The following is an 11750-nucleotide window of genomic DNA, read 5'->3' as shown; positions in this document are numbered from 1 at the left end:
TCCCCCATTTGGGTGGAGTTTCCACTCGCTATATTCCCGGATGTCCCTCCCTCCACCTCAAGTTTCATGTGAGCTAAGGGTTGGGCGTTTTTTTTTTTTCTTCTTCTCTTTTTTTTCTTCTTCTTCAAAAACAGACACACAAAAGCGGACAGAAAAGAAACGAGTCAGTTTTGCGGCTCCCTTTCCAAACTTTCTACACATCTGTTGGTCTTTCCGACGTCCGTAACCGCTCGGTCCTCCGAACCGTGAGAGCCGGTCTGCAGGGAGCGATAAACCAAATCCACCGTGTGAACTTTCTTTCACCCGTTCCAAGCACCCAGATGCGAAGAAGCCAAATAAAACCATTGGGATTTCTTCAGAACCGGGTTGTTATGTTGCAAAATACCTGAGCAGAGACATGACAGTACCTATAGCTCGATGAGTAATGACTGTCATAAATCCTCTACGACGTGACCATATAGTTTTTTTTTTTTTACCCACACGCTGTTGATAAGTTCTTGCTTTATTTACCGGAATACGCTGAGCAATCCTCTACCCAGAATTTCAGTTTCAGTTAGATCACGAATACAAACACGCCTATTGATTAACCGGCATTTCTGAACCCTTTGGTCGGGAAACAAAACCAAAGCCAGGGACGGATAAAAGCCAAACAGATGTGTAAAAAAAAAAAGAAGACAAACACTGATTGTTTTGAAACTGCAGCTCTTAAACTGCTTTATTGTTCGCATTAAATCCAAACGAGCGCATTTTTGAGGGGGTTTTGGTCGAAGATCCGCATCCCGCTTTAACTTTTATGGCCCGGCGTGGAAATAAACCTGTGGCTGCTCTTTCTCAGATGTCGAACATGCTCTGTTATTCTTTAATAGACGATTTCAATTAAAAGGTCCTTAGTTTTGCTTCTCGAGTCATTTCGGGGAAGTAACACAGCTGTTTCTCACCCCCAACCCGTGTCAAAATTTTTTTGCGACAACGTCGCGTGCTGGAAGTGTCCCCGAGTGCAAGAACACATGAGTCAGTAGGGTTTGCAGCAGGGGTCCCCAACCTTTTTGAAAGCAAGAGCTACTTCTTGGGTACTGATTAATGCAAAGGGCTACCAGTTTGATACACACTTAAAGGCCTACTGAAAGCCACTACTACCGACCACGCGGTCTGATAGTTTATACATCAATGATGAAATATTAACATTGCAACACAGTTTACTAAATTGCAATTTTAAATTTCGCGCCTAGTATCCTGTTGAAAACTTCGCGTGACGTCACGGATTGTAGTGGACATTTTGACCCAGCACCGATCACAGCTATAAGTTGTCTGCTTTAATCGCATGATTCCACATTATTCAGAACATCTGAATCTTTTGCAATTTGTTCAATGAATAATGGAGACGTCAAAGAAGAAAGATGTAGGTGGGAAGCGGTGTATTGCGGCCGCCTTTAGCCACACAAACACAGCCGGTGTTTCATTGTTTACATTCCCGAAAGATGACGGTGAAGCTTTACTATGGAACAGAGCGGTCAAGGTAACACGGTTGGATTGGACCACACACAGAAATTACAGTTTATTATGCAGCGATCATTTCGAAAGATTGTGTTTCGAAGAGGCTCCCTTGCGAAGGGCAGAGATGAGCATCGCCCCCACTCGTGTTGCTGAATCTTTTGCAATTTGTTCAATGAATAATGGAGACGTCAAAGAAGAAAGCTGCAGGTGGGAAGCGGTGTATTGCGGCCGCCTTTAGCAACACAGCCGGTGTTTCATTGTTTACATTTTCGAAAGATGACGGAACAGAGCGGTCAAGCGAACACGGTGGGATTGGACCACACACACCAATTACAGTTTATTATGCAGCGATCATTTCGAAAGATTGTGTTTCGAAGAGGGTCCCTTGCGAAGGGCAGAGATGGGCATCGCCCCCACTCGTGTTGCTGAATCTTTTGCAATTTGTTCAATGAATAATGGAGACGTCAAAGAAGAAAGCTGCAGGTGGGAAGCAGTGTATTGCGGACGCCTTTAGCAACACAAACACAGCCGGTGTTTCATTCTTTACATTTTCGAAAGATGACGGAACAGAGCGGTCAAGCGAACACGGTGGGATTGGACCACACACACCAATTACAGTTTATTATGCAGCGATCATTTCGAAAGATCGTGTTTCGAAGAGGCTCCCTTGCGAAGTGCAGAGATGGGCATCGCCCCCACTCGTGTTGCTGAATCTTTTGCAATTTGTTCAATGAATAATGGAGACATCAAAGAAGAAAGCTGCAGGTGGGAAGCGGTGTATTGCGGACGCCTTTAGCAACACAAACACAGCCGGTGTTTCATTGTTTACATTTTCGAAAGATGATGGAACAGAGCGGTCAAGCGAACACGGCGGGATTGGACCACACACGCCAATTACAGTTTATTATGCAGCGATCATTTCGAAAGATTGTGTTTCGAAGAGGGTCCCTTGCGAAGGGCAGAGATGGGCATCGCCCCCACTCGTGTTGCTGAATCTTTTGCAATTTGTTCAATGAATAATGGAGACGTCAAAGAAGAAAGCTGCAGGTGGGAAACGGTGTATTGCGGCCGCCTTCGGCCACACAAACACAGCCGGTGTTTCCTTGTTTACATTCCTGAAAGATGACGGTGAAGCTTTACTATGGAACAGAGCGGTCAAGCGAACATGGTTCCCTACCACATGTCAACCGGCAGGTTTCGGTGAGAAAATGGTGGTATAAAGTCGGCTCTTACCGTAGTTATGAGCAGAGAGCTTGCGTCGTGCCTCGCCTCCTGCAGCTGCGGACTTTCTTGCCTCCTCCTGGGCGGCATAGCTCGGTTGGTAGAGTGGCCGTGTCAGCAACTTGAGGGTTGCAGGTTCGATTCCCGCTTGTGCCATCCTAGTTACTGCCGTTGTGTCCTTGGGCAAGACACTTTACCCACCTGCTCCCAGTGCCACCCACACTGGTTTAAATGTAACTTAGATATTGGGTTTCACTATGTAAAGCGCTTTGAGTCACTTGAGAAAAGCGCTATATAAATATAATTCACTTCACTTCACTTCACTCCCAACGGCCGCCTCAGACCGTCAGATGCTTACACCGTGGAGGAGGGGGGAAAAAAAAATAAAAAAAATCTTAGCCCGGCTGCCTTGCTTCGTTTAGAAATGTGGCTTCCATCGAAGACACTGGCGGTCACCACACCCCTCCGACTTTCAGGTACGACCATATAATCTCACTAAAACACTAGTAACACAATAAGCACATAAGGGATTTCCCAGAATTATCCTAGTAAATGTGTCTAATAACCACTGCCCTCGTCATTTTTTTTTTTTTTTTCCTAGTCCTTCACTCTCACTTTCCTCATCCACGAATCTTTCATCCTCGCTCAAATTAATTGGGAAATCGTCGCTTTCTCGGTCCGAATCGCTCTCGCTGCTGGTGGCCATGATTGTAAACAATGTTCAGAGGTGAGGAGCTCCACCACCCGTGACGTCACGCACACATCGTCTGCTACTTCCGGTACAGGCAAGGCTTTTTTATTAGCGACCAAAAGTTGCAAATTTTATCGTACTAAATCCTTTCAGCAAAAATATGGCATTATCGTGAAATGATCAAGTATGACACATAGAATGGACCTGCTATCCCCGTTTAAATAACAAAATCTCATTTCAGTAGGCCTTTAAATAACTTGCCAGAAATAACCAAATTGTCCAATTTACCTTTACCTGGGAACATGAACCTTTCTGATTGAGAACCCGCGACAGGTGTGTCTGCTGATTGTCTGATGACGCCGTACATAAGAAGCGACCTAATTGACAACCAGGGACAGGTGGGTCTCCTGATTGTCTAACGGAGCTGTGCATAAGAAGTGGCTTGATTGACAACCAGGGACAGGAACCCTTCTGATTGAGAACCCGGCACAGGTGTGTCTGCTGATTGTCTGACAACGCCGTGAATAAGAAGCGGCCTAATTGACAACCAGGGACAGGTGTGTCTCCTGATTCTCTGACGGCGCTGCGCACCAAAAGCCTCCAGATTGACTACCAGGGACAGGTGCGTCTCTGAACTGTCTGAGAACGCTGGGCACAAGAAGCCTCCTGATATTAAATAGGGGGACAGGTTCGTCTCCCGACACTGACGACACTTGGCATCCAGGAATCCCCGTGTGTCTCCTGGTTGTCAATGAAGGACAGGCGAGGGAAACGGCGCTCAAACCAGAGATGAATTATTAGTACAAGGAGGCAAACAGGAAGTGAAACGAAAATAAGAGCGGGGCATAGAGGAAACGATATCAAACACAGCACAAATAACAAAGTCCAAAACCGTCACGAGGCATCATGACTACTGTTTTCTTTAAACACACTAGTTTGTTTATGTACATATTTATATATATTTCTCAAAATATACGATGACATGTATACTCACACCTCCTGATATCCTTTCTAATATTGTTGCAGTGAGAATTACAGTACTGCCAAACGTGGACTTAATATTACATCACATGACAAACAGAGCAGGTAGTACTTACTTTGATAGTTGTGTTGTTCCAAGCATGGGGAGGAAGAAAGTGAGTGTGAAGGACAGGGCTGAGGAGAAGAAGTGGATGAAATTCATTGAATTAAAGAAAGAAATCACACAAAAAAACAAAAACAGAGCGAGCACTTTGGTAAGTTGGAGCAGAGCACGGCTAGTCTGCATGATACTGAAGCAGAATGAGTCGATAACGCCGGCCCAGGACGTTAATTATTCTTTGGGTACCGAAAGATTCGATCCGATTCTTGGGGTGACAGTTCGATTCCAAGAATCGTATCGTGGGAATCGGATCGAATCGTACGGTGCCCAAAAAATAAATGACTTCCTTGGTTCTTTGGTCACCGAACGATTCGATCCGATTCCCAGGGTGAATATTCAATCGAATTGTCACCCCGGGAATCGGATCGAATCGTTCGGTGCCTAAAGAATAATTGACGTCCTTGTCACCCCGGGAATCAGATCGACTGCCAAGGATGTTAATAATTATTTGGGCACCAAACGATTCGATCCGATTCACGGGGTGACAATTCGATTCTGAATCAAACTGTCACAATCGAATTGTCATCCCGGGAATCAGATCGAATCGTTCAGTGCCCGAAAAATAATTGACGTCCTTGGTTCTTTGGGCATTGAACGATTCGATCTGATTACTGGGGTGACTATTCAATCGAATTGTCACCCCGGGAATTGGATCGAATCATTCGGTGCCTAAAGAATAATTAATGTCCTTGTCACCCCAGGAATCGGATCGACTGCCAAGGATGTTAATAATTATTTGGGCACCAAACGGTTTGATCCGATTCCCGGGGTGACAATTGGATTCTGAATTAAACTGTCACAATCGAATTGTCAAAATGATTTGTTAAGTGCCCGAAAAATAATTGACGTCCTTGGTTCTTTGGGCACCGAACGATTCAATGTGATTACTAGGGTGACTATTCGATTGAATTGTCACCCCGGGATTTGGATCGAATCGTTCGGTGCCTAAAGAATAATTAATGCCCTTGTCACCCTGGGAATCGGATCGACTGCCAAGGATGTTAATAATTATTTGGGCACCGAAACATTCGATCCGATTCTTGGGGTGACAGTTTGATTCTGAATCGAACTATCACCCCAAGAATCGTATTTTGGGAATCAGATCGAATCGTACGGTGCCCGAAAAATAATTGACTTCCTTGGTTCTTTAGGCGCCAAACGATTCGATCTGATTACTGGGGTGACTATTCGATCGAATTGTCACCCCGGGAATTGGATCGAATCGTTCGGTGCCTAAATAATAATTAATGTCCTTGTCACCCCGGAAATCAGATCGACTACCAAGGATGTTAATAATTGTTTGGGCATCAAACGATTCGATCCGATTCCCGTGGTGACAATTCGATTCTGAATCAAACTGTCACAACCGAATTGTCATCCCGGGAATCAGATCGAATCGTTCAGTGCCCGAAAAATAATTCACGTCCTTGGTTCTTTGGGCACCGAACGATTCAATGTGATTACTGGGGTGACTATTCAATAGAATTGTCACCCCGGGAATCGGATCGAATCGTTCGGTGCCTAAATAATAATTGACGTCCTTGTCACCCCGGGAATCAGATCGACTGCCAAGGATGTTAATAATTATTTGGGCACCGGAGGATTCGATCCGATTCTTGGGGTGACAGTTTGATTCTAAATCGAACTATCACCCCAAGAATCGTATCTTGGGAATCAGATTGAATCGTACGGTGCCCGAAAAATTAATTACTTCCTTGGTTCTTTGGGCACCGAACGATTCGATCTGATGACAATTCGATTGTGACAGTTTGATTCAGAATCAAACTGTCACAATCGAATTGTCATCCCGGGAATCGGATCGAATCGTTCGGTGCCCAAAGAATATCGACTGCCAAGGATGTTAATAATTATTTGGGCTACCAAACAATTCGATCCGATTCACGGGGTGACAATTCGATTCTGAATCGAACTATCACCCCAAGAATTGTATTTTGGGAATCAGATCGAATCGTACGGTGCCCAAAAAATAATTGACTTCCTTGGTTTTTTGGGCACCGAACGATTCGATCCGATTCCCAGGGTGAATATTCAATCGAATTGTCACCCCGGGAATCGGATCGAATCGTTCGGTGCCTAAAGAATAATTAATGTCCTTGTCACCCCGGGAATCGGATCGACTACCAAGGATGTTAATGATTATTTGGGCACCAAACGATTCAATCCGATTCCCGGGGTGACAATTCAATTCTGAATCAAACTGTCACAATCGAATTGTCACCCCGGGAATCAGATCGAATCCTAGGGTGCCTGAAAAATAATTGACGTCCTTGGTTCTTTGGGCACCGAACGATTCGATCCGATTCCCAGGGTGAATATTCAATCGAATTCTCACCCCGGGAATCGGATCGAATCGTTCGGTGCCTAAATAATAATTGACGTCCTTGTCACCCCGGGAATCGGATCGACTGCCAGGGATGTTAATAATTATTTGGGCAACAAACGGTTCGATCCGATTCCCGGGGTGACAATTCGATTCTGAATCAAACTGTCACAATCGAATTGTCATCCCGGGAATCAGATCGAATCGTTCAGTGCCCGAAAAATAATTGACGTCCTTGATTCTTTGGGCATTGAACGATTCGATCTGATTACCGGGGTGACTATTCAATCGAATTGTCACCCCGGGAATCGGATCGAATCGTTCGGTGCCCGAAAAATAATTGACTTCCTTGGTTCTTTAGGCGCCAAACGATTCGATCTGATTACTGGGGTGACTATTCGATCGAATTGTCACCCCGGGAATTGGATCGAATCGTTCGGTGCCTAAATAATAATTGACGTCCTTGTCACCCCGGAAATCAGATCGACTGCCAAGGATGTTAATAATTGTTTGGGCATCAAACGATTCGATCCGATTCCCGTGGTGACAATTCGATTCTGAATCAAACTGTCACAATCGAATCGTCACCCCGGGAATCCGATCGAATCGTTCAGTGCCCGAAAAATAATTGACGTCCTTGGTTCTTTGGGCATTGAACGATTCAATCTGATTACTGGGGTGACTATTCAATCAAATTGTCACCCCGGGAATCGGATCGAATCATTCGGTGCCTAAAGAATAATTAATGTCCTTGTCACCCCGGGAATCGGATCGACTGCCAAGGATGTTAATAATTATTTGGGCTACCAAACAATTCGATCCGATTCACGGGGTGACAATTCGATTCTGAATTAAACTGTCACAATCGAATTGTCATCCCGGGAATCAGATCGAATCGTTCAGTGCCCGAAAAATAATTGACATCCTTGGTTCTTTGGGCACCGAACGATTCGATCTGATTACTGGGGTGACTATTCCATCGAATTGTCACCCCGGGAATCGGATCGAATCGTTCGCTGCCTAAAGAATAATTAATGTCCTTGTCACTCCGGGAATCGGATCGACTACCAAGGATGTTAATGATTATTTGGGCACCGAAAGATTCGATCCGATTCCCGGGGTGACAATTGGATTCTGAATTAAACTGTCACAATCGAATTGTCAAAATGATTTGTTAAGTGCCCGAAAAATAATTGACGTCCTTGGTTCTTTGGGCACCGAACGATTCAATGTGATTACTAGGGTGACTATTCGATTGAATTGTCACCCCGGGATTTGGATCGAATCGTTCGGTGCCTAAAGAATAATTAATGCCCTTGTCACCCTGGGAATCGGATCGACTGCCAAGGATGTTAATAATTATTTGGGCACCGAAACATTCGATCCGATTCTTGGGGTGACAGTTTGATTCTGAATCGAACTATCACCCCAAGAATCGTATTTTGGGAATCAGATCGAATCGTACGGTGCCCGAAAAATAATTGACTTCCTTGGTTCTTTAGGCGCCAAACGATTCGATCTGATTACTGGGGTGACTATTCGATCGAATTGTCACCCCGGGAATTGGATCGAATCGTTCGGTGCCTAAATAATAATTAATGTCCTTGTCACCCCGGAAATCAGATCGACTACCAAGGATGTTAATAATTGTTTGGGCATCAAACGATTCGATCCGATTCCCGTGGTGACAATTCGATTCTGAATCAAACTGTCACAACCGAATTGTCATCCCGGGAATCAGATCGAATCGTTCAGTGCCCGAAAAATAATTCACGTCCTTGGTTCTTTGGGCACCGAACGATTCAATGTGATTACTGGGGTGACTATTCAATAGAATTGTCACCCCGGGAATCGGATCGAATCGTTCGGTGCCTAAATAATAATTGACGTCCTTGTCACCCCGGGAATCAGATCGACTGCCAAGGGTGTTAATAATTATTTGGGCACCGGAAGATTCGATCCGATTCTTGGGGTGACAGTTTGATTCTAAATCGAACTATCACCCCAAGAATCGTATCTTGGGAATCAGATTGAATCGTACGGTGCCCGAAAAATTAATTACTTCCTTGGTTCTTTGGGCACCGAACGATTCGATCTGATGACAATTCGATTGTGACAGTTTGATTCAGAATCAAACTGTCACAATCGAATTGTCATCCCGGGAATCGGATCGAATCGTTCGGTGCCCAAAGAATATCGACTGCCAAGGATGTTAATAATTATTTGGGCTACCAAACAATTCGATCCGATTCACGGGGTGACAATTCGATTCTGAATTAAACTGTCACAATCGAATTGTCATCCCGGGAATCAGATCGAATCGTTCAGTGCCCGAAAAATAATTGACATCCTTGGTTCTTTGGGCACCGAACGATTCGATCTGATTACTGGGGTGACTATTCCATCGAATTGTCACCCCGGGAATCGGATCGAATCGTTCGCTGCCTAAAGAATAATTAATGTCCTTGTCACTCCGGGAATCGGATCGACTACCAAGGATGTTAATGATTATTTGGGCACCGAAAGATTCGATCCGATTCCCGGGGTGACAATTGGATTCTGAATTAAACTGTCACAATCGAATTGTCAAAATGATTTGTTAAGTGCCCGAAAAATAATTGACGTCCTTGGTTCTTTGGGCACCGAACGATTCAATGTGATTACTAGGGTGACTATTCGATTGAATTGTCACCCCGGGATTTGGATCGAATCGTTCGGTGCCTAAAGAATAATTAATGCCCTTGTCACCCTGGGAATCGGATCGACTGCCAAGGATGTTAATAATTATTTGGGCACCGAAACATTCGATCCGATTCTTGGGGTGACAGTTTGATTCTGAATCGAACTATCACCCCAAGAATCGTATTTTGGGAATCAGATCGAATCGTACGGTGCCCGAAAAATAATTGACTTCCTTGGTTCTTTAGGCGCCAAACGATTCGATCTGATTACTGGGGTGACTATTCGATCGAATTGTCACCCCGGGAATTGGATCGAATCGTTCGGTGCCTAAATAATAATTAATGTCCTTGTCACCCCGGAAATCAGATCGACTACCAAGGATGTTAATAATTGTTTGGGCATCAAACGATTCGATCCGATTCCCGTGGTGACAATTCGATTCTGAATCAAACTGTCACAACCGAATTGTCATCCCGGGAATCAGATCGAATCGTTCAGTGCCCGAAAAATAATTCACGTCCTTGGTTCTTTGGGCACCGAACGATTCAATGTGATTACTGGGGTGACTATTCAATAGAATTGTCACCCCGGGAATCGGATCGAATCGTTCGGTGCCTAAATAATAATTGACGTCCTTGTCACCCCGGGAATCAGATCGACTGCCAAGGGTGTTAATAATTATTTGGGCACCGGAGGATTCGATCCGATTCTTGGGGTGACAGTTTGATTCTAAATCGAACTATCACCCCAAGAATCGTATCTTGGGAATCAGATTGAATCGTACGGTGCCCGAAAAATTAATTACTTCCTTGGTTCTTTGGGCACCGAACGATTCGATCTGATGACAATTCGATTGTGACAGTTTGATTCAGAATCAAACTGTCACAATCGAATTGTCATCCCGGGAATCGGATCGAATCGTTCGGTGCCCAAAGAATATCGACTGCCAAGGATGTTAATAATTATTTGGGCTACCAAACAATTCGATCCGATTCACGGGGTGACAATTCGATTCTGAATCGAACTATCACCCCAAGAATTGTATTTTGGGAATCAGATCGAATCGTACGGTGCCCAAAAAATAATTGACTTCCTTGGTTTTTTGGGCACCGAACGATTCGATCCGATTCCCAGGGTGAATATTCAATCGAATTGTCACCCCGGGAATCGGATCGAATCGTTCGGTGCCTAAAGAATAATTAATGTCCTTGTCACCCCGGGAATCGGATCGACTACCAAGGATGTTAATGATTATTTGGGCACCAAACGATTCAATCCGATTCCCGGGGTGACAATTCAATTCTGAATCAAACTGTCACAATCGAATTGTCACCCCGGGAATCAGATCGAATCCTAGGGTGCCTGAAAAATAATTGACGTCCTTGGTTCTTTGGGCACCGAACGATTCGATCCGATTCCCAGGGTGAATATTCAATCGAATTCTCACCCCGGGAATCGGATCGAATCGTTCGGTGCCTAAATAATAATTGACGTCCTTGTCACCCCGGGAATCGGATCGACTGCCAGGGATGTTAATAATTATTTGGGCAACAAACGGTTCGATCCGATTCCCGGGGTGACAATTCGATTCCGAATCATACTGTCACAATCGAATTGTCACCCCGGGAATCAAATCGAATCGTTCGGTGCCCAAAAAATAATTGACGTCCTTGGTTCTTTGGGCACCGAACGATTCGATTTGATTACTGGGGTGACTATTCGATCAAATTGTCACCCCGGGAATTGGATCGAATCATTCGGTGCCTAAAGAATAATTAATGTCCTTGTCACCCCGGGAATCAGATCGACTACCAAGGATGTTAATAATTATTTGGGCTACCAAACAATTCGATCCGTTTCACGGGGTGACAATTCGATTCTGAATCAAACTGTCACAATCGAATTGTCATCCCGGGAATCAGATCGAATCGTTCAGTGCCCGAAAAATAATTGACGTCCTTGATTCTTTGGGCATTGAACGATTCGATCTGATTACCGGGGTGACTATTCAATCGAATTGTCACCCCGGGAATCGGATCGAATCGTTCGGTGCCCGAAAAATAATTGACTTCCTTGGTTCTTTAGGCGCCAAACGATTCGATCTGATTACTGGGGTGACTATTCGATCGAATTGTCACCCCGGGAATTGGATCGAATCGTTCGGTGCCTAAATAATAATT

This window comes from Nerophis ophidion, linkage group LG13 (assembly GCF_033978795.1).
Source record: "Nerophis ophidion isolate RoL-2023_Sa linkage group LG13, RoL_Noph_v1.0, whole genome shotgun sequence".
NCBI lineage: Eukaryota > Metazoa > Chordata > Actinopteri > Syngnathiformes > Syngnathidae > Nerophis > Nerophis ophidion.
Note: the sequence above shows the minus strand (reverse complement) of the source record.